Source organism: Meles meles, chromosome 8 (genome assembly GCF_922984935.1).
Source record: "Meles meles chromosome 8, mMelMel3.1 paternal haplotype, whole genome shotgun sequence".
Lineage (NCBI taxonomy): Eukaryota > Metazoa > Chordata > Mammalia > Carnivora > Mustelidae > Meles > Meles meles.
The window spans coordinates 8939828-8963291 of NC_060073.1; the positions used below are offsets into that span (position 1 = coordinate 8939828).

The 23464-nt window shown below is 51.3% G+C and overlaps 1 long non-coding RNA gene across 1 annotated transcript in view; it reads left to right on the plus strand.

Annotated features, from left to right (window-relative positions):
• Positions 1-23464, plus strand: part of LOC123948436 — a 45900-nt gene that overhangs the window by 1739 nt on the left and 20697 nt on the right. The window contains exon 2 of the long non-coding RNA XR_006819975.1: positions 3987-4085. This is a non-coding gene — a long non-coding RNA (uncharacterized LOC123948436). The remainder of the gene's footprint in view (positions 1-3986; positions 4086-23464) is intronic.

The following is a 23464-nucleotide window of genomic DNA, read 5'->3' on the forward strand; positions in this document are numbered from 1 at the left end:
ATGGCATAGATAAAGAATTCTATGTTTAATGATTGTTCTAGACGGAACTTTAGGTTATTTCCAGTGTCTGCAAACATCCTTGCACACACCACTCAGAGCACACGCTCAAATACTTCCCCTGAATTCTTAGAGATGGCATTGCCGGCTGAAGGAGCACGTGCATCGAACATTTTAAAGCTACTCTAAATTGCCCTCCCGAAAGGCTGTATTCACGTCCATTCCCACTTCTGCGTGTGAAAACCTCGGCTTTTTCCATACCTTTGTTGGCTTTTAGAGATCTCTTTTACTTTTTACCAATCTGTTGGCCAAAAACCATGATCTCATGATTTGAATGAAAGTGTTCAGCTCATTCTACTTGGCCAGGAACTTGTCAGTGATTCCCATTAGGGACATAGCCACACGGACAGTGATAATACCATTTAACGGCTACGTGTTCTGCACTTTGTACTTATTTTGCACAGAGTCAGTAATAATAGGAATAGCCACAAATCCGTTTTCTCCACATATTTCACCATGACCTTTAGATGTGAAACGCAGGACTGTGAGGTCTTGGAGTATGCGGGGGTGGGGGAGGATGACTCCCACGGCTGCAGCCTGTCCTTCCTCCACGTCCTTTCCTGTCCCACAGTGGCTGTGCCCTGGAATGATGATGCCAGGTTGTCCGGTCTCAAGCCAACAGTGTGTTCTCTGCCAGCCAGCCCCTGGGGTTCTCCTTTGGTCAGCTCAGAACATGTCAGCTGAAGTTGTGGGTTTGGTCCTTTGCTTGGCTTTGAGGTTATCATCAGGCCCACCTTGGGGCACGATAGAAGCTATGTCATGGGCTGGATCCCGCCTTAATCTTTTCCAAGCTTTCACGCCACCTAGGACAATGTTTTCCACACTGAGAAGTGCATTTAAGAGGAAAAGCTTTAAGGGCATTTAGGACTGTACACTGTTTAATTTCATGGCTATTTCCCTCCCTATGCCATTCCTTCCTTCCTCTACGTTTCTCAACCTCTGTATTCTGGATAAAACCAAAATGGCGCTGGGAAAGAGTTCCACCCCGCCCCTCCCCCCACTGCAAGCTTTCTCTAGGTCTGGTTTTTTGTCACTGACAGCGTCTTGTTTAGGGTCATGTAGGACTTAATGTTAATCTCTCGTGCCTCCAGTATGGCTGCATTGAACAGTGGGTTCCTCCTCCGGTTGAGGTAGGATTTTTAAGGCTTGTGACCTGTTTTGGTGGTTTCAGATGAATTTTATTTTTTTTTTATTATTTTTTAAAGATTTTATTTATTTATTTGACAGAGAGAGATCACAAGTAGACAGAGAGGCAGGCAGAGAGAGAGAGAGGGAAGCAGGCTCCCCGCTGAGCAGAGAGCCCGATGCGGGACTGGATCCTAGGACCCTGAGATCATGACCTGAGCCGAAGGCAGTGGCTTAACCTACTGAGCCACCCAGGCGCCCTCAGATGAATTTTATATTTGGATCAGAAAGCCATTTGCTTGAAAGCATGATTGTTTCTTTTTCTAAAGTGAATTGGAACTGGATTCCCTTCCTATCCCTTTGTCCAGTCCAGCTACTACGGAATGTTCGTTTTGCTAGTTTTAGTAATATTACTCTGTTATTTCTCTCTCTCTCTCTCTCTTTTTTTTAAAGATTTTATTTATTTATTTGACAGAGATCACAAGTAGGTGGAGAGGCAGGCAGAGAGAGAGGAGGAAGCAGGCTCCCTGCTGAGCGCAGAGCCCGACGCAGGGCTCGATCCCAGGACCCTGGGATCATGACCTGAGCTGAAGGCAGAGGCTTTAACCCACTGAGCCACCAAGATGCCCCCCCTTTTAAAAAAAGTTTTATTTATTTATTTGAGAAAGAGAGAGAGCATGGACTGGGGTGGGGAGACACAGGGAGAAGGAGAGAGAATCTCTCAAGGGTTCCAACGTGGGGCTCCATCTCACGATCCTGAGATCATGACCTGAGCAGAAACCAAAAGTTGACGCTTAACCGACTGAGCCACCCAAGCGCTCCTACTTTGTTATTTTAAAGTACTCAAGTTTTGGCCACAAGTTACTCCAAGAGGACACTGTGAGGAGATACACATGTAGCTAAGAGCCATACTTTCTTCAGGATGACTTCTTATTTGGGGCATTGTAGTAACTTTGTCTCGGACTTTTCTCATTTTCTAATATATGCTGCTGGACCCGAGTGGTTGGTTTAACGGTTTAGAGTGTGAGTTCATGAACCAGAGGGCTTGGTTTCAGATCCTAGCACTGCCACGTCCCAGCTGTGTGATCTTGGGCAAGTTACTCAAACTCTCTGGGCCTCAATTTTCTCTTGTGTAGAACAAAGTAAGTGTAGCTACTGTCTCTAGAGTTGCCATAAGGAGTTAACATACAAGATAAAATAGCTTTTGGCACATGGTGAGTGCTGATGTGCTTGCTATTATTATTCAGTTCTTTCTGAAAGAAAAAAAGCATTCCTTTCTTCTGTGGTTATTTGAACTTCTTCTGAGTCTCATTTTATAATTGAAAACTGAACAACATGAAATAGAAGAGAGTTACTCAACCAAGCCCTTTCTGGAAAAGGCAAGATTGTTTCTCTAGAATGATTCACCCTTGATTAATCTATTAGAATTTTAAAAATCTGTGGACTAAGAAGAATCAGCATCGATTAATGGGGTTAATGTATGTGTAGCTTTTAGGAGCCTTGGAAGTCTTCACGCCATTGGTTTTTAAAGAAATGCAAGCATCATTCAGCTAAAAGAATATTATTTCCCCCCTCCCTCCTTCCCTTCCTTCCTTCCTTCCTTCCTCTCTTCCTTCCTAGCCACAGACATTTCCATAGTGCCTGAGAAGCTCTGCTAGGCTCTATAAACAGGGACATAGAGACAAATGATCCATGGTTCCAGCTGTTAGGAAGGTATAATAGCGGATTTTCTTACTCTTATGGTGAGGAAAAATTTAAGTGCCTCCAACATCCCTTTGAAAGCTTGGGGCAGGAGAGATCAACTATCTGTGAGAAGGAAGCATGAATAAGAAAATTCGGCAGTTTGAAGTTGAAGATCCAGGCTCATTCTGCTCATTAAGTTCCAAGTTGCTTTCTCTTGGGGAAGAGTAATTTCTTGGGATGATGTTCAACGTGTGCAAACACATGAAAAGAACATCTCACTGGAGCTGTTGGTCATAATCATGTTCTCTACGACCTGGTTTCTATGTTGTTGTCAGATGGAATCTTGGCCTTGACCAGGGAATCCCATGGCCAGGTGGGCTTTCCTGCCTGTTGGGATCCCCCATCCGAGATGGTGGTCACCCAGGATTGGAGAGCTCTCACATAAAGTTTTAGGAACTCCTCCCAGTGGACTTCAGACTCCGTCCCATGGCATCCAGCTCAGTGCTGGACAGAGAGGAGATGCTCAGTGGACAGTAACTCACAACCCTCCTTTCTACACATTCTTTTTCACAGTGTTACACTGGACCTTATCTCTCTCCTTCCACCATTGCAAAATCCTTGAGGACGGGAACAGGGCTTGCTGAATCTATGACCCCGAGATAGCATCGTTCCCCTTGTACAAGGTTCACTGGACTTTTGCCACAGGATGTTTTCCAGTTTTTGTCAACTCCCCTTTTTTGTTCTTTCTTCTACAGGCAGAGCTTCCAAGTGAGGGTGGAGGGGGCTGGGCTGGGAGGTGGTGGGGGGAAAAGTTGGGGCCTCTGGGTTTTTTATATACCCATGGAGAAATGTTAATCAATTGGACGACTTCAAGAGTGACCCTTTAGGGACACCTGGGTGGCTCAGTGGATTAAGCCTCTGCCTTCAGCTCAGGTCATGATCTCAGGGTCTTGGGATCGAGTCCCACATCCGGCTCTCTGCTTGACAGGGAACCTACTTCCTCCTCTCTGTCTCTCTGCCTGCCTCTCTGCCTGCTTGTGATCTCTGTCTGTCAAATAAATAAATAAAATCTTAAAAAAAAAAAAGAGTGACCCTTTAATAATCCTTGTCCTTGTTGTTAGAACACATCACAACCATCAGCCCTGGAATGCAAAGACCAGAATAAACCTGAGGAAACCTCCAGCCGAGCCGGGCAGTGTCAGTTTCCACCCCAAATGCAGGTGAGAGAAGGTGGTGGGACTAAAAGGACGGTCTTGGGTCTTGGTAAGGACACATCCCATCTGGAGACCGGGGCGATGATAGTGTCCACATAGGACCGAGACTTCCAGGCGCGGAAGTGCCTCCCTCTCCAGGGCCTAGAAATTCAAGTCCTCCTTCCTCTTCAGCTTTCTGAAAATCCTGCAGAGAATGCACTTGCTACAGAAGAATTCTCCAGGCTCTTTTTTGGACGGGGGGTTGCTGCGGACCATTTACATGGTCGGTGTAAGTGACTTACAGGACAGCGTCTATTAAATTCAGTGTTCAGCGTGCGGCAGAGGCCAAGGACTTAGGATCAAAGAGTTAGTATCCGTGTCTCGTTGAAGATCAGCTAGAGTTGAAGGAGAAGTATCTTTGATCCTATAAAGGAAATGCTTTCTGAGGCCTTCCTGAGGGGAGACACCCACGTGAAGGGCGAAAGAGAGGAAGAAGTAACTGGAGAGCGAAGATTCTGGATCACAGGGCACTAAGGAGGGGGAGGGAGGTTCTTGACTCAGTCCAGGCCCTATAGCCAGGATTTGGGCCTGCATAAGACTTCCAGTTTTTTTTTTTTTTTTTAAAGTAGCACTCCACATTTAAAAATCAGGAGATTCCACGGAAAATAGGGAATGTATGGCCTTTCTAGAAATGTGGGAAATCTTTGTGGAGCCTGTCAGCTGGAGCCTAGTGACAGCCCTGGCGCTGGGGAGTCCGAGCTCATCAGCTCTCCCCTCACCCACCCTCCCTTGTCCCGGGAAGCCCCCTCCCCCATCCCATCCCATCCCATCCCATCCCATCCCATCCCATCCCATCCCAGCACCATGTGGGATCCCACCAGGGGTTCAGTGTGTCGCCTTCACTCACCCCTTCTCTCGCCAGCACCCCACCTCTACCTTGGTATCTCCTTCCTACTAATACCTCTGTGCACCCCTTCTTCCCCTGTTTAAAGAACCCCTCCCTCAGCCCCTCCCCCACTGGCTATCTGTGGGGTGTTCCCGTGGAGCCAACATGCTAGAAAGGGCGCTCTTTCCTTGCCTCCCACTCATCCCAGTGGCCCCCCCATCGCCCCTGGGCTCCCCACCGCCCCCCCCCCCCCCCAGTGCTTTCTGGTTAATCCTTACTCCGCCCAGCGCAGCCTCTGGGGGCTTGGCGCCCTACGCCCTCCCTCCTGGAAGCTTCCCCGCCCTCCGCCAAGTGACAAGTCTCCTTGTCTGTGTGCTTAGGGCGGCTTCTCCCCTCCCTTCCCAGGCCCCTCGTGAGCGCTTCCCTTCCCAAAAGCTCACAAATGGCAGCATTTCCCACGGACCTGTCCCGGGGTCTTTAATTTTCCGACACTAGACTCTCTTGGGGTCACGGGGGGGGGGGGGGTTCCAGCCTGCTTTTCCGAGCTCCAGGGCTGCTGACTCCGATTTTCGATTTTCGTTGATGACCGCAATCACCTCCTCAGGGGTCTGCCCCGCCCAGATCTTTCGGCCGCAGGTGGAGGGAGCTTAAGTAGAGGGCCGTCTAAAATAAAAATCAGATCCCGTTACTCCCGCTTCACCTTCTGCAGTGGCTCCTCTTGGCTCTCAGGGTGCGGTTCACGCCCTTGGCTTAGCCCCGGATGCTGCCCTGACCCGGCTGCCATTTCGCCCCCGCCTCCAGCTTCCCGTGAGCGCCTTTCCCTTCCAGCAGACATTGCCCTTCCCTTCCCTTCCCTGATGCCGGTCCCCCCTGCTGCGGTGTGTCTGAGGGGCTCTTCCCCGTGCCTTGGGCTCCCTGGTTTCCTTCCTCCTTCCTTCCTTCCTCTCTCCCTCCCTCTCTCCTTCCTTCTTCTTTCTTTCTTTCTTTTAAAGATTTTATTTATTTATTTGAAGGGCGCCTGGGTGGCTCAGATGTTGGGCCGCAGCCTCAGCTCAGGTCATGATCCCAGAATCCTGGGATGGAGCCCGGCATTGGGCTCCCTGCTTGGCAGGAAGCCTGCTTCTCCCTCTCCCACTCCCCCTGCTTGTGTTTTCTCTCTTGCTGCCTCTCTCTCTGTCAAATAAATAGATAAAATCTAAAAAAAAAAAACAAACCCAAAGATTTTAAAAATTTATTTGAGAGACAGAGAAAGCAAAACCAAAAGTGATGGGGGGTGAGGGGCAGAAGGAGAGGCAAGCGGACTCCCCCCTGAGCAGGGAGCCTGTGTTTGCAGGACTCCATCCAACCACCCTGACGTGACCTGAGCTGAAGGCAAACGCTTAACCGCTTAACCACTTAACCGGCTGAGCCACCCAGGCACCCCTCTCCCAGTTTTTCTGAGCATTTGAATCAGCACCCCCAGGTCCCCCCGAGCCTCTGAGTCTGGGTTCAGTGTCCCTTGCTGTCCTGGGGTGCTCGGGCCTCCCTGCGTCAGCTCCCCCGAGGCTGGGGTTCTACTAGGTTTCACGTCCAGTGGAGACCGGGGAGGTCCCCGGGCACACTGTGGCAGGCACATAAAACAGGTGAAGGCAGGAGCTTCTGGCTGGCTTCCTAGTACTCGCGCATGGCTGGACAGTCCTCTCGCGCCTTCTGGAAGCGGCTTCTAGCTTGTTGCAGTGTTTGCCTTCCCAGTGCGGCTGGCTTTACTCTGCAGTATACTTTGTCGGCCTTTATTGTCTTTTTTTTTTTTAAGATTTTATTTATTTATTTGACAGAGAGATCACAAGTAGGCAGAGAGAGAGGCAGAGAGAGAGGAAGGGAAGCAGGCTCCCCGCTGAGCAGAGAGCCCGATGCGGGACTCGATCCCAGGACCCTGAGATCATGACCTGAGCCGAAGGCAGAGGCTTTAACCCACTGAGCCACCCAGGCGCCCCTGTTAAGTGTCTTGAGACTGAAAGGTGTCTGGGGTTTGACCCCCTTCCTCCAAGGGCCTGGTATACTCTGAGATTACAGTATTGCTTCCTTCAAGGAGCCTTTACCGAGAGCCAGCCCTGAAGGCAGAAGCAAAGCCGCCCAGCACAGGGATTCAGATAAAATCTGTGCGGCTGGGAGGGACTTGCTGTGGCTTCGGGGTTCACACTAGAGGTGAGAGCACGGTTCTCCCTGGTGGAGACTCCTTGACCGACCGCGCTGTAGGCTCTCCCCGGACCCTGACGTCTCCTCGCAAACCCACTTCCACGTCCCACACTAGCGTGGACTTTGAGGCTGCGTTTTGTGTCAACGTGACCTCCCGGGACGCCAGAAACGACCCTTTCCTGCCCCCGCCACGAGCCTCCAGCTATCTCTACATCACTTCTCAGAAGGATTCTGCCATTTCCCTTGATTGTTAGAAACGCGTTTGAACAGCACACAACTCGCATTTGTCATGGCAACGCGGCTGTCGGCTGTTGTCATAGAGAGTCGTTCTGGTAAATACGCAGATAAGGAGGTTTGATCAGAAAGCCTTCGGGGCGCTTTGAGGTAAGATTGTGAGGTTTGGACCAAGGGGCTCTCCCCCCTCCCCCAATCTTCTTCTTCTTCTTTTAAAAAATATTTTATTTATTTTACTTGAGAGAGACTGAGATCGAGAGAGAATGAGAGCACAGAGGGAGAGGGAGAAGCAGGCTTTCCACTGAGCAGGGAGCCCCATGTGGGGCTTGATCCCAGGACCCCGGGATCATGACCTGAGCCAAAGGCAGACGCTTAAAGACTGAGCCCCCCAGGCGCCCCCCAGTGGGGGTCTTGAATCAAGACATTGACCCAGTCACACGGTGTCCTAAATGCTCTAGTGAGTTTGGAAGGGTAGAATCCTGGGAAGCTGACGTCGGGGCTGTGGGTCACGCTGCCCGCCATCAGGAGGTGCGGAGACGAGAGGCTGAGAGCCCGGCTGCAGGGCTGCACTGCCTGAGCGTGAATCCTGTTTCTGCCGTGCTCCGACCTTGGGAGGTTTCCAGCGTCCTCCTTTGTGAACCGGGGATGACTGGGGGACTCCCCTTACAGGGTCGGTGGCTGTGCGGACTGAGTCACTTAGTCCCCGTCTGCTGCTTAGACGCACAGTAAGTGCTCAGTCTGAGCTGTGTGGCCCTTCATCAGCCTCAAGTGGGATTGCTGGCCACGCGCTCTTGCCCTTGGTCACCCAGGCTGTCGTCAGGCCTCCCACGCTGCGTGCCACGTGGTGCCCGTTCCTGCTGTTCCAATCTTCTTTGCTCACTTTGCTTCTCTGAGTGTCTTACTCCAGTCCTGTCCTCTTTCTTTCTTTTTCTTCTTTTTTTAAGATTTTATTTATTTATTTGAGAAAGAGAGAGAGAGTGCGCAGAGAGTAGGGGAAAGGGCAGAAGGAGAGAGAGAGAGAATCGCAAGCAGGCTCTGTGCTTAGTGAGGAGCCCAACGCCGGGCTCGTATCTCACAATCCTAAGATCACGACCTGAGTTGAAATCAAAAGTTGGACACTTAACTGACTGAGTCACCCAGGCGCCCTGGTCCTGTCCTCTTTCACACTGTCCTTTCTGCCTGGAACAGGCTCCCGTTTGGCCCCTGCCCCTCATTCCGAAGCCACTTGGAGGAATGGATGCGGGTACTCCTGGCCCCCCAGCTCACCATGGGACAACTCTAGGATCATTTTTCATTTGCATTTGTGTGTGCGCACCTTCTACAGCCCTTGTCAGTGGACTAAGCTGTGAGATCACCATCTATTTTTTTTAAATCATAAAGTATACGTAACATAAAGCTTTCCATTTTAACCATGGGAGGTGTTCGGTTGGTGGCATCAAGGACACTCACACCCGTGTGCAGCCGTTGCTACCGTCTGTCTCCAGAACATCTCCATCTTCCCCGACAGAAACTGTGGACCCATCGAACACCACTTTTCTCTTCCCTCCTCCCTCCAGTCCCTGACAACCGCCGTTTCATTTTCTGCCTCTCTGAACTTAACCACTTTGGGTCCCTCGTATCAGTGGAATCCTACATTTGTCCTTTTGCATCTGGCTTGATTTCACTGCGCGCGAGGTCTGCTAGGTTTGTGCACGCTGTAGCAAGCGGAAGCGTACTCCATTGAACACACACGCCCAGTTTTGTTTATCCATTCAACTGTTGATGGACGTTTGGGTGGCTTCCACATTTTGGCTGTTGTGAAGGCGGCTTCTCAGAACGTGGGCTGTGTACACGCCCCTGCACGAGTACCCGCTTTTAATTCTTGTGAGTATATACCCAGTGGGGGGACTGCTGGATCACGTGGCCCATCTCCTGTGCAAGGCTGACTTTACCAATTAGAAACAGAGCTTGGGGGCGCCTGGGTGGCTCAGTGGGTTAAGCCCCTGCCTTCGGCTCAGGTCATGATCCCAGGGTCCTGGGATCGAGCCCCACATCAAGCTGCCTGCTCAGTGGGGAGCCTGCTTTCCCCTCTCTCTCTCTGCCTGCCTCTCTGCCTGCTTGTGATCTCTCTCTCTCTCTGTCAAATACATAAATAAAATCTTAAAAAAAAAAAAACAACAGAGCTTAAACACCTGGTGGGAAAATTCTCTCTTTTCCTCCCTTCTCCCCACCTCCACCAGGTGCCTCCCACAGACCGTATTTCTCTCCGTGAACGTCAGTTTTACCCCCAGGTTGGTCAGGCTGAAACTTTGACATCACCCTGGACTCCTCTAATTCTTTTTTTTTTTTTTTAAAGATTCCATTTATTTATCTGTCAGAGAGACAGAGAGAGACAGCACAAGCAGGGAGAGCGGCAGGCAGAGGGAGAAGCAGGCTGCCTGTTGAGCAAGGAGCCCCAAACGGGACTCAGGACTCTGGGATCATGACCTGAGCTGAAGGCAGACGCTTAACCGACTGAGCCACCCAGGCGCCCCGTGGACTCCCCTAATTCTTTTACAGCCTGTACATAGGTGATTACGAACTTCCATCGGCTCCGTCTTCCAGATCCGCAATCTAGTCCCTTCTCCGCATCTCTGTCCTTACTGCCCTGATCATGGCCGCCTTGTCTCTCATCACTGGGAGGATGGCACCTGTTTCCAAACCGCTCTCCCTGTTTCTGCCCTGGGTACTCTCTGGTCCCTTAGCACAGCATCGGGCTCTGTCCTTTTAAAGCATTAGTCAGTTCGTGTCACGCCTCACTCACGACCTTCCCTTGCTCCCTGTCTCACTCAAGAGAGATCTCAAGGGGTTGCAAAGGGCTGTTGGCCTTCCCTGCTCTTCTGACCCCAGATCTCCAGAACTGAGCTCCGGCCACCATGGTCTCCTCGCTCTTCCGCCTGCATTTGCAGTGAACTATGCTGGAATGTTCTTTCCTTGACAAACTCTCTGCCCCCCCGTGTTGCTTGACCAGAGAGATCTTCTCTGGGACCTTACTTGAAGTACCAAACCTTCCTTCCCCCGACCTCAGGCACCGCATGTGCCTCTTACCCATTTACTTACCGCTCTCCCACTCTCGTTAATTCCCCATTTCCTTCACTTCCTTCTTACTCATTAGAAGTGCTGTGTTATCAGGGGCTTTGTTTGGTTTCCTGTTATAGCCTCAGTGCCTGGCACATAGCAGGCCCTCAGTTCATGTCTGCTGAATGGAGGGGTGGGGAGTTGAGGTCCCCACCTTAAGGGCCCACTGATGTTCCCGTGTCCTCGACAGCTGTGCCGAGGTGTTCGGCTCCCGCCACCGTCCTTCTAGCTCAGGGCAGCTGGGCCGCCAAGGGAAAACTGGTTGATCAGCCCTTGCCGCTCCCGTTAGCCTTGGTGGTTCTTAGAAATGGGGGCAAGGAGTTCTCTCCTAAGAGAAACAGCTCTTCAAGGATGTCCCGGGGAGAGCCCTGGGCTCTGCAGAGGTCTTCTCAGGGGGTCGAGGATTCAGCACAATCCACAATTTTGTTTTCACATTTTGGTGACAATCTAAGGAGAAGAAAAAGAATAGAAACAGATTTTTCATTTTTTGGATGATGGTCTTACGGCCAAGGAGTGCTGTATAAGTGGTTTGCGGGTGGTGTTTGCCTTTGCGTGTGATGGGATTCTTGGTACCCAGTGATCACTGGAAGCAATGGCCTCTCACTCTTAATTCTTTTTTTTTTTTTAAAGATTTTATTTATTTATTTGACACAGAGAGAGATCACAAGTAGGCAGAGAGGTGGGCAGAGAGAGAGGGGGAAGCGTGTTCCCCTCCCCGCTGAGCAGAGAGCCTGATGTGGGGCTCGATCCCAGGACCCTGAGATCATGACCTGAGCTGAAGGCAGAGGCTTAACCCACTGAGCCACCCAGGCGCTCCTCACTCTTAATTCTTGAAATGGGGGTCACTGGTTCATGGATGTCTTCTTGCAAATCTACGATTTTTTTTTTTCCCTGTCGGACGTGTCTGAATGAGAAATATTCAGACTACACAGCCATTAACTGTGAACTAGAGCGAAGGCTCCACGCTCCAGGTGGCAGGTTTATACGGTCAGAGGCAATGGGCTATAAGAGAGGCAAGAACATTGGCCTTAGAGGCAGGATCAACCTCTGTCTCTGAACTGGGTGGCCCTGGGTTTGTCAACCCACCTTTCTGGGTCTCAGACCTTCATCAACAAAATGAAATAGAGAATCTCCAAGTTCTCTTCCAGCTAGGACATTCAATTTTGGGAGGTATGGTTGCGCAGAAATGTCCATTTGAACACCAAGAGAAATACTCTGTTGGTACCACGCCCAGAGCACAGGCAATGAAGACTAAGGTGTCCCTTCCAGGTTGCTTTCTCCTAATGGAGAAATGGCCTCTTCTGAGGACTTTACCTAAAACCACAGCCCTCTTTCTGTCTCATTTATCCTGCTTGATTTTTCTTCATATTCTTCTTCTGTGCTTTTGAGAAAATCTTACTTTATTTTGGTTATTTCTTCTTATCTGTCTTTTCCTCCCAAAGGCCAACTCTGTAAGGTGGAGTCTTTTTTAAGATTGTGCCCCAGTGCCTTGGAATAGTCTATCATTTTGTAGACACTGGTCCACATTTGCTGAATAGCCCAATGATTTGGGTACCTCCTTTGGTTTCGGTTCTGTGCAAAGTGCTTTACACTTTGATCAATCCGTGTGGAAAGTAAGTGTGATTATTAGCCTTATGCAACGGATGGGAAAGCGGAGGCCTCACGGCTTGCCCATAAGTGTCAGAGCTGGGCCTTGAACCCAGGTAAGCCCTGTACCTTGCCATATCCGTCCTTGGCTTTGGCACCTCTCAGCCAGGAGAGCTCAGGTACCAGATGCTTCAAGGCTGAGTTAAAGCTCTGTTTTTTTTTTTTTTTTTTTTTCCCCCTTCTTTCTGATACTGCTCAGCTCACAGGGAAAGGGGAGATCAGACTCTCACCTATGGAAGAGACTATACTTACTTTCCCAGTTGTATATCCCTGGCTCCTTTGTCGTAAATTGATTGTCCATAAATGCATGGGTTTGTTTCTGGGCTCTCTATTCTGTTCTCTTGATCTGTGTGTCTGCTGTTAAGCCAATATCCTACCGTTCTGATTATTGTGGCTTTGTAATGTAGCTTGAAATCTGGAAGTGAAATCAGCATAGATTGTCTTTCTCAAGATTGCTTTGGCTCTTTTTGGCTCTGTACAAATGTTAGGATTGTTGTTTCCGTTTCTCTGAAAAATGCCATTGGAATCTTGATAGGGATTGCCCTGAATCTGCAGATTGCTTGGGGGCAAAAACTAAACCCTTAGAGCCCTCCTTGGCTGCCTTTGCCTGCTCTGACTGTCCAGAAAGCACCGTGCTGGGGTGCCTGGGGGGTTCAGTTCGTTAAGCGTCTGACTTTTGATTTTGGCTCAGGTTACGATCTCAGGGTTTTGGGAACCACCCTTCCAGCTGGGCTCTGCACTCAGCTTGGAGTCTGCTTGTCCCTCTCCCTCTACTCCTCCTCCACACCCTCCCTCAAATAAATAAGTAAGTAAATAAATAAATATAATCTTAAAAAAAAAAAAGAAAACACTGTGCAAAATTTCAGAACTGGGTGCTTCATTATCTCCCCTATGGTTCCACTAATCCTTTCATTTTAAAGCTGAAGAAAGGGAGTCCTGAAAAGTGGAGTGTTGTGTGAATTCCATATTATCTCAAACTAGGAACTGGCTAATTCATGAGCCTTCAGCAGTCTGGGCAGTAAACCAGAAGTTCTGGGGAGGGAGTGCGGAGAGCCTGCAGGGCACCAGCGACTCCCCCCTCCCCCACCTGATGCTGTCACCATCTAGTGGCCCCCTAAGATCTCCCCTAACTTGGGTGCAGTTCAATTTCAGGAGGAGCCGATGCAGGCTTGAGGTCCCCTCGTCTGATCAGACCACCCTCCAGGCAGTTCTTCTTCATGTGAAAACCATGTCTTCAAAAATACCACATTTTGGTGTTCAGATGCACCAGGAGGATGAGTTTCAGGACCGTTGTGGTGCCGGCGGATGGGGGCTGGGGTTGGGCGGGCATTCTCCTGTCTTTATGTTCCTGACAGTTGTTTTCATCTTTTTCCTCCTTGGCCTTTTAGGGGTTAAATGCTATCAGGAAGAAGCAGGGAACGTTCTCCTCCTTATTCTGCACATTAGGAATGAGGAATATTTTATGCTCATGCATAAGCTATTGCTTTTTGATGTTCTGATTACAGATAGATTGTTCTTGTTCCTCTTTGTGACACACGAAATTGCACCGAACAGTACAAGATCAACTATGAATAGTGTGCTTGAGTGATGTGGTCTCTGCTGTTCTAGAAACTCAGGGAAGAAGAGGGCTGGAGATGGGCAGAAGGGCCAGACAATAATGAAAATAAAAATAAAATAAGGACTAACCCTTATCAGGCACTTTCTGGATGACAAGCACGAGGGAAGGGCTTTATGTGACCTAACTCATGGATCCCCAGGAAAACCCTGTGAGGCGGGTACAGTTACATGCCTGTTGTACAATGAAGGCATCTGAGGGGCAGAGAGATTGAGTGACGGAGGGCTCGTAAGGGCAAAGGCAGGGTTTGAATCCAGGCTGGCTAGCTCCAGAGTCCTTTCTCTAGAATGCTACCCCTGATGGCCTTGTTGAAGGAAGGTTTTGTGAAGGAGGCAAGATTTGAGCCTTGCACAGTGAGAGGTCCTGCAACACGGAGACAACCTGAGGGGTGGCCCAGGGATGGAGAGACCTGGCAGGACCCCAGAAGGGAAGGTGAGACTGACCTCACTCTGTAGAGGGCAGTATTGAAGAGCGGCGGGGAGGATGGCGGGGGGCAGCAGGGTGAGGACAGATTGTAAAAGGTCTAAACATCCAGGCAGAGGGTTTGGTCTTGGTCTTTTGCCTTTGAAGTGTGTTGCAGTGTGGCTTTCTAGAAGCAGGGGTTTGGGACTCGCGGCAGGTAGTGGGTAGGAGGTGTGGAGGCAGGAAGGAAGCCCTGAGGGTCTAGCCTAGATGATGTAAGAGGAATGGAAGCGAAGGAGAGCTGTGTGGGAGAGTTCATAGCCGGGAACAGCAGCCGGGAAGAGAACAGGCTTTGGGATTCTGCGTCTGGTGGGAGGCCCAGTGTTGACTCCATCAGGCTTACTCACCGACACCGCTACCTCAGAGAATTAAACATATAGGACATCTTCAGGTTATGTGTCTTAAGCGCGCACCTGTTTAAGTAGGTAGCCTACTAAGACTGATTTTTTTTCCTGTTGATTATTGTATCAGTCAAGATTTGAGGAGAGAAGTGGAATGTCCATGAGCTGTAGAGAGAAGAGGGGCTCTATCCTCGGGGTCCGAGCACCCGTGCCGGTGGGAGGTCAGTCTGTGGTCTGTGTAAGGTGCCGTCCTGTGTCTCATCTGGGCCGAATCAGGGAGGGACAGTGGGTGGACAGCCCGGAACCATGTCTGGCCCTCACGGCCTGCCTTCTCCACGGTGACCTGGAGGGGAGACCCGAGGGGCAAGCTGGGGCCCTCATCCCAGAGCCGCATTCACCTGGCCTCGGAGCTGGGTTTGCTGCAGGCCCGGCGGCCGCCCCACGCCAACAAGGTGGGCCAGCGGGACGGTGACAACGTGGATTGGGTGTGCGGTCCCTGAGCCTCCTTCAGAGCAGAATAAGATGGCGGCGCTTCTCCTGTGCCTTCCAAAACCTTCTGAATGCCACACATTCCTCTCGGGGCCCGCACTGACCCGGGACCCCAGAGGGACAGGTATCCTGGGAAGTGTAGCTACGTGGACATTGGATGTGGGGGCAGCCCCCAATCATCATGACTGTTCACACTCACAGCAGATTCACTTTCCTTCGGCTCTTCTGTTCTCCTCTTCAGGGAGGTGGCGGGAGGCTGTCTGCAGCTCCGTCTTCGGCCTTCACCTGCAAGGGCCATCGAAACGAGGTGCCACAGACCAGGTGTCTGAAACAACAGAATCTTATTTTCTCACAGTTCTGGAGGCCAGAAGCCCAAGGTCAAGGCCTCTCTCCTCGGCTTCTGGATAACGTCTCCTCAGCATCTTCCTTCTCTGTCTGTGTCCTCACGGCCTCCTGTGGGTAGGACACCAGTCCTACTGACTTGGCCCCCTCTGATGACCTTCCTTTACCTCAGTCACTTCTTGAAGGACCAGTCTTCAGACACAGCCCCATTCTGAGGTGCTGGAGGTTAGGATTTCTCGGTATGAATTCTTCGAGGACAGGGTTCAGCCTTTAACTCTTTCTCATCCTAGTTACCCCGTGGTGAAGGATCAGGCCTGCACCTCTCCCAGCCGCTCAGCCCTTCCAGCTCCTGGAAGGCAGCTGCTGGGCTTTTTGGGGAAGGTCCAGGACGTTATTTTCTGAGATCTGCTTTCTTGCGTGTGGCCGACCTTGCCCAGGCAACGAGCATTCCTCCGTGACACACATTCCAACTTGGTCCAATCCGAAAGCAGCAAATCCAGGGGGGATTTTTTTTTTTTTTTTCAAATTTTTATTGCATGCAGAATTCCTCGCATAGCAGAGAGCTCAGGAAGGAAGGCCCTGTTTGGGGACAGAGGTCAGGCCTTCAGAGTTCAGGGCCTTCCAGAAAGGGTCAGGCCCTCCTCTGCTGATCCCAGGTTTGCTTGATTAGCCTCTGAATTGGTGTACCTAGAATGAACTGGAACACAAGCCCCGAATGCAATTTAACCCTTGCGCTTTGTTTTCTCCCATCCCTAAACTATCAGTTGCCGGGAAGACGCATTTAGAAGGGGCAGAGGCAAGCATAGCAAGGATGACGGTTCCGTGGCTCTCACTGTGCAGGACAGCAGTCCTGCCTGCCCCCTCCCTCCGCCCCACAGAAGTCACGGGCAGTGAGCTAAGGGCTGCCCTGCCTGGCAGGAAGCAGAGTCTGTGCCTCCAGGCTTCCCCGAGTCCTGCCTCCTGCCCTCCTGCTAGAAATGGGGAGAGCAGGCTGTGAAACCCTTCTACAAATGTGGAGTTGAGTCAGAAGGGCACCTGGCATCTGACCGCTCTCTCCTCTGATTCCCAGCTCCCCGGCCCTGGCCAAAGTTGCCGTCACTTTTTACTGAAGTGGAAAATAGTTGAGATATGAATATCCCCTAAAGCCACTTTGGAATATTTTCGAGAATAGTTTCACAGCAAAACAGGGAAAAGGACAAGATTGCACAGAGGGCTGGATCACCCACTTGGAGAGCCGGTTCTGGAAAGAGAACTTTGATTTCACGCACAAAGGTGGAAGGCAGTGGGAGGCGTTGGGGTAGAGGGATGGAGGCCTGCTGCTTTTCCAGGATGTGTCCCCCCCCCCCCCACTGCTGCCCCATGCATAGTGACAGGCTGTCAGAGTGACATCTTAATAAAAAGGGTCCTGAGTAGTCTGGCAAGCTGCCAACCCTCCTTGTACCTGAGACAAAATCGTTGGTCTGACAAACCCGTTGAGGTGATTTCCTGGTGCATTTATCACTTTACCAGACCCCAGCCTACCCAAGGAAGTGGGTCTCTTTCAAGAAAACAAAGCCACTTGAAAATTTGTCCAACTATCTTATTACAGTGAGTTCTGAAGGAGGCGTCTTTTCTCATCTTCACCGTGGACCGTAGTGAAACTCTTGCATTCCAAGGCCCGGCAGGTCTTATTTTAATGTGATTGTGTTGGGCGCACACTCTCTTTTCTAAGCATGGCGAAGGGAGGTCAATTTGGGAAAGGCAAAGGGGAAGGAGAGAAGAAGAGAAGAGGCCCTTTTCCACCCACGCTCTCCCCGGGGTCTAGAAAGGGTTTAACATGGCCCGGGTGAGAGCTGGGGGCTACCTGCAGAGGGGCTGTGGGAGAGCACTGGCAGGGACGGGGGCTGGGGGGTCAGTTTTGGTTTGAAGATCTCAGGGCCAGGTCCCTTCCTCCCCCCACCCGCCCCCCCCCCCCAGCCCCAGCTGGAGCTGGAAGAAAGGAACGTTCGAGCTGACCAGGCCTGCCTGGCTGAGGCGGTGGGAGGCAGGAGGTCATCCCGAGAAACCACGGGGAATAGTATGAGGAGATAAGGAGGCCGAGAGCTTTGTGCTCGTAAGATAACACTGTGTCCTGTGGCGGGGAGTTCCTCCCAGCCCAGCAACAGAGATTCTAGGCCTCTGCACACCAGGGCCCTGGGGGGCCTCTGACCAGGCTTCCCTTTGTTCTCGGTATACAACCCCCAGCCCTCCCTTCCGGCCCTTTTCACACCGACCAGAGGCCTTTGCGTGTGTAATTTCTCTGGCCAGAAGTGCCCCAGCACCCCCCCCCACCCCCCCCCCCCACCCCCGCCCAGCCCCTCAGGCCAATTATTCCTCAGGGTCTGATACAGCTCTCGCCCCTCAGGAAAGCCTTGAGGGATGGGATCGGGGATCAGGATCTCCACGGGCTCCCTGTCCCCGTCTCTGTAACTTTGTCTCCTTCACCTGGTTAGAGCCCCTCGGAAGTCAGCAACCTCCTCACACATTTTCTTGTGGCCCGCGGGCTGGTCCTGACAGGCAGCTCTTGGAAGGTTTGAGAGTGGGAGAAGGGAGATGCCTGCCACCTCTCCTGTGCGGAGGGACGGTCCAGATCAGGAAGGCCAAGCTCAGCAGCTCTGGGACTGGGGCGGTGGGGGGTGGTGGTGGACAGCAGCTCCTGGTTCTCACAGAAGACCCTCGGTGGGAGCTGCTTAAAAACAGGGCTTCCGGGGCCCCTGGGTGGCTCAGTGGGTTAAAGCCTCTGCCTTCGGCTCAGGTCATGATCCCAGGGTCCAGCATCGGGCTCACTGCTCAGCAGGGAGCCTGCTTCCTCCTCTCTCTGCCTGCCTCTCTGCCTACTTGTGATCCCTCTGTCAAATAAATAAATAAAAAAATCTTTAAAAAAGAAAAACAAAAACAAAACAGGGCTTCCTTGCAGGACTCCTAACATGCTGACTGTGTCGTAGCTTTTTTTTTTTTTTAAAGATTTGATTCATTTATTTGTCAGAGAGAGAGAGAAGACATGAACACAAGCAGGGGAGCAGCAGGCAGAGGGAGGGGAGAAGCAGGCTCCCTGCCGATTGGGGAGCAGGATGCAATGCAGGGTTCGATCCCAGACCCTGGGATCATGACCTGAGCCCAAGGCAGACGCCTAACGGACTGAGCCCCCCAAGCGCCCCGTAGCATTTTTTTTTTTATTGTGGCAAAATATGCATAATCGAAACTTGACCATTTTAATCATTTTTCAAGTGCACCGTCTGGCGTCATTAAGGACAGTCCCACTGTGTGCAGCCATCACCGTCGGCCACCTCCGGAACGTTTTCACCTTTCCAAACGGGAACTCTGTCCCCATGAAGCACTCACTCCCCGCTCCCCCTCCCCAGCCCCTGGCAGCCACCTTCCATTTCTGTCTCCGCGGACTGGCTGCTCCAGGGACCGCTGATAGGCAGAATCACACAGTGTGGGTCCTCCTGTGTCTGGCTTCTGTCTCTGTCACAGCGTTTTAAACAAGGGCCCCCTGGTAATCCTCATGTAGGGGTCTGGATCCCCCTGAGAAATTCTGGTAGCGGCTGGGAGCAGGGGCGGGGGCGGGGGGGGGGAAGCCTGGCACAGGGTTTGAGGGCTGAGTTCACGGGGAGGGTGAGGCAGGAGGGCGTCAGGGAGTCAGGCAGTGTGGACGGAGAGGCGGCGGCGCGGGCCGGGGGGGATGGCAGTGACAGCTGGGGTGGGCAACGACTGGTTTCTGGCAAGTGTTCCTCAGGGCAGGGTGTTGGCCCAAGCCTGCCCCCTCAGGGCAGCGGGACAGTGGGGGGAGCAGTGTGTGGCCCACTCGGTCCAGGCCGGGGCCACGAGCTGTGGGTCACAAGCCAGGGGGAAGTGCTGACAAGTGGAGGTCAGCGTGAGGAAGGAGTGGGGTACGGTGGGTGAGGGGGGCCGCAGAAGGGGAGATAAACCAGAGGGGGAGGGGGGCTGGGGGGTGTCAGAGTCACAGGGGTCAGCCCAGGTGGGGGCGCCTGTGAGAAACAGGGGCCAGATCCCACCCTAGGCCTAGAGACAAATGGAGGGAAGTCCGAGCAGGCAAGTGGGGTCATACGCTGTGGGAAAGTAGGCCTGTGGGCCCAGGAGAGAGATCTGACGTGGTGCCAACCCTTTGCCTCAATCAGGAGATTTCTCATACTTCCTCTTGAGGACGGGCCAGCTTATGGGCAGTGTGACCCCGATGGGGGCTCCCGGGAGTGGCTCAAAGGGCAGCCCCGCCTCCAGCCCAGCTCCCGTCTTGATTTCAGGGTCTGGAGTGCGAGGCCCGCGTTGGGCTCAGGGAGGAGTCTGCTTGTCCCTATCTGCTCTTTTTCTCTCAAATAAGTAAAATCTTTAAAAATAAATAAATACAAATAAAATTAAATCAAATACAAGTAAAATTAAATAAAAAAGTTGAAAAGAAAAAACCTAATTAAAAAATAGGGTATAGCGAGAGAGTGGCGCTCGGCAAACCAGGAGGAGGACTGTCACCAGAAATCCCCATGCTCTGGCACTCTGATGGCAGATTTCCAGCTTCCAGAACTGTGGGATACATCTCTGTAGTTTAAGCCACCCGTCTCGAGTATTTTTGCCCTAGCAGCCCGAGCTAAGACACCAGGGGGGCTGTCAAACATCCTAGGGCTCACAGGACAGCCCCCCCGAGACAAGGAATTATCCAGCACGTAATGTTTCACGTGTCGCTGTTGAGAGCTTCTGCACTAGGGGAGCTCGAACGGTCTGCACAGCAAGCTCTCCTCCAAGGAGTGCTGGCCTCCCCACCTCTGTCCTCATCCCCATCTGACCCTTTCATCAACATCAGGTCTCATTCTGCAGACGCATGACAAAACACTGGGACAATTAGTTGATTTTTGAACCTTGCAATTTGTGTGGTTTTGGTGGCTAGGAACCAGAATTCTAGCTACAGGGGTTATATGAGTTTTTTTTCACGCAATTTTTGGTTTGTGATCCGGCACTCATATGGCACGGATGAGCTGGGCTTCCTGCTTTCCCTGTATTGTCCACTTTGTGGACTCAGGCCATCTCTCATGCTACCATCTCTCTCCCTCGGGGAATTACCTGTTCCTTTACCTTTCTCTACACGGTGCCTTAAACCCGCCTCAACCAAGCTTTCATTATAGTCTGGTTATGTGAACATAATCCCAATATAATTAATATAACTAATATACTTATCCCCCAGTGGAAGATTCTGGAGGGTAGGGACTATGTGTTGTTTACTCATCTTTGAGCCCTTGGCACTGGCCCTGTGTCTGACCCAAGATCAGGCTGCAGGAAGTGTTTGCTGAACTGAATTGAACTTCAGAGGTATGAACCGTATGCAAAAACTTCACAGGGAAAATGGCAAACGTGGGCCACCCATTATACGGATCACATCACATCATCTAGGGGAGGAAGGTGCTGCTGCCTGGACTCAGTGGGGGGTGCTGAGAACTGCTTGAGAGAGTGGCTATCTCTCCTTTTCAAACCAATCCCAGCTTCTAGCATGCTTTCCTCAGTGTCAAAAGCCTTGAGTATTTCAAGATGCATTTTTGGAATGCTAGGCGAGCCACGGTGGAGACGAGAAACATCGAAGAGCTCGGGGGTTTCTAGCATGTGTATGCTCTCAAACTGCAAAAGTTTGCGTTGGAGATGATGCCTTTTCTTTTAAGGAAATGCACTGATACTCCTTTGAAGTCTATGCTTTAAATGTATTGAACTAGGAAGGACCCAGGCTCTGTATAACCACCAAGTAAACCAGGTCATTTAAAAGGGAAACCTGGGGACCCTTGTGAGTATGCAGTGATTCAGGGTTAACATATTGCTTGTAAACAGTTTATTGTCCCACATAGTTAAAATGCTTCCTTATCTTCATTTTACTGTTGCTGGGCTTGATAGCCGTTGTTTACACGATCGCAAACTCTTAGTCAGGGGAATGTTTGAATTAGTAAGGTTTCATTTCATTCATTGATCTAACAAGTATTTATGGAATGCCCATTACGTTCCAGGTCCCGCGGAGAGCCATGAACAGACTAAGTCCTTGCCCTTTTGGAACATTCTAGTGAGGCAAGAGGTGATGATGGTTGGCAGAAGGGGAGGAAATATCCAGAACGCAGAGCTGACAGAAACTGCTCATGGACTGGATATGTGGGGGCAGTGGTGAGAGAGGGATCGATGATGACGCCTACATTTTTGGCTGGGCAGCTAACAGAAGGCCGCTGCCGTGCACCGGGAGAAAAGGGTCTGGGAAAGAAAACCCAAAGGTTCAGTTAGGGACATGTCACGTTTGAGACTGCTAGGGGAGAATGTCAAGGACATGGATGTGCGAAGAGAGTTCTGGTGTTCAGGGAAGCAGTCCAGGCTGGGAATCCAAACTGCAGGTGGTATTGGTTTCTCCAGGTGGCTTAAAACAACAGAAATTTATTGTCTCTCGGTTTGGAGACAGCAAGTCCAGAAATAAAGTGTTGTCGGGGCCATGTGCCCTCTGAAGGTTCTAGGGAAGCATAAGCCTCTTGCCTTGCCTCTTCCTGGCTTCTGCCGGTTGCTGGCAAGCCTTGGCATTCCTTGGTTTACGGTTGTACCCTCCATTTCTGCTCTTCACACCCATGGCCATCTTCTTTCTGTACACATCTGCGTCTCTTTGTCCAAATTTCCCTCTTAGAAGGCGCCCAATCACTGGCCCACCCTAAGCTGGAGAGTGTGGGATCTAGAGCAGAGCCTGGTTCACGGGGGACATGTTCTAGAAATTCAGAGCAGGCATTCAGCTACGTTCATAGCCATTTCACCCAAGCACGTCCTCATTCTTGTAGCTAGCTGTTCCTTCGTGTTCTCTTTCTCAAAATTGTTGGTCTGTAATCAGCAGGAAATAAAGATGCAAAAATCTTGATCCCTTACCACAGGTTGAGTAAGACAGGAGCTAAGAATTCACTTTGGATTTGGCCGTGTGGGTGATCTTGAACTCGGAGGTTTTGTTGGAGGGAAGAGGAGGGGGTCCGAGTGGAAGCGGTTGACCAAGAATGGCAGGTGTGAAAGGAGGCAACGAGCACAGGAGAGCTTTGCTCGGGAGGAGAGTGAATCGAGTTGGCAGGAGGAGAGAGTAGGGTCCAGGGAGATGTTCCTTATTCTTTATTTAGGGAGGAGGATCTTAGACTGCGTCTGCATGGTCAGGGGAGGTAGTCCGAGGACAGGGAGAGGCGGTTGAGGCAGGAGAGAGAGTGATGTTGGACTGGAGCCCACAGCTGGCGAGAGGGGATGGCACCCCATGACTCCCGGAGGGTGGGCCTCGGATGGGAAGGAGTGGGGGAGGGGGAGAACATCTGTGTTTAGAGTGACTTCCCCAGTTTTGGCACTGAAAGTCCCACATCCTGGGAAAGCTTTAAAACGGAAAGTTCCATGTCCTAGGGCCACGCCCCGCTGCCAGTCCCGGGCAGACAGGGACAGGTGGTCACTGTATCAACAGAACTGGCCTGAAGGGAGAGTTGGATGCTGGGGGCCAAGGGCTTGATGGAGGGGAGATGAGGTAGCCTTTGATCGTGGCTTCTATTTTCTGGGTGACATAAGGGGCGAGATCATGAACGGAGAGCAGAGGCAGGGAAGGAGGCTAGAGGGGAGAGGAGAAGGTATGGAATGGCCATCTTGGGAAGGGGGAGAGGGAACTTGCTAAGAAATGGAGTAGCCTTTCCGAACAGTGCTGGGTGGTAACTTGAGATCTGTGGTCATAAACTTAAAGGGATGGCAGTCCGAGTGACAGTGGGGTGTACTTTCCACAGAAATCCAAACGGCTGGCATTCCGTCATAAGTGATTTGTTGGAACACAGGACATTAATGGTGTTGTCCTGGGCTACGGTGGAAATGGATCCATCGTTAGAAACACATTCCCGTTCTGTAGGACTTCCAGATAAAAATAGAGCAGAAGCCAGCTCTCCTGAGAGTAGTTTAATCACAGATACTTTCACTCGCTCCCTACCCTTGATTTCTTCCCTTAGGGGCTGTTCACAATTACAGGGCGGACCTGGTCACGTGGTCCACACCCTTTGGGTCTCTCCTGCAGAAACACCTCCGTGGGCTGGCTCTTACGGAATACTTCTTTGCCATTTGCAGTTACAATGAT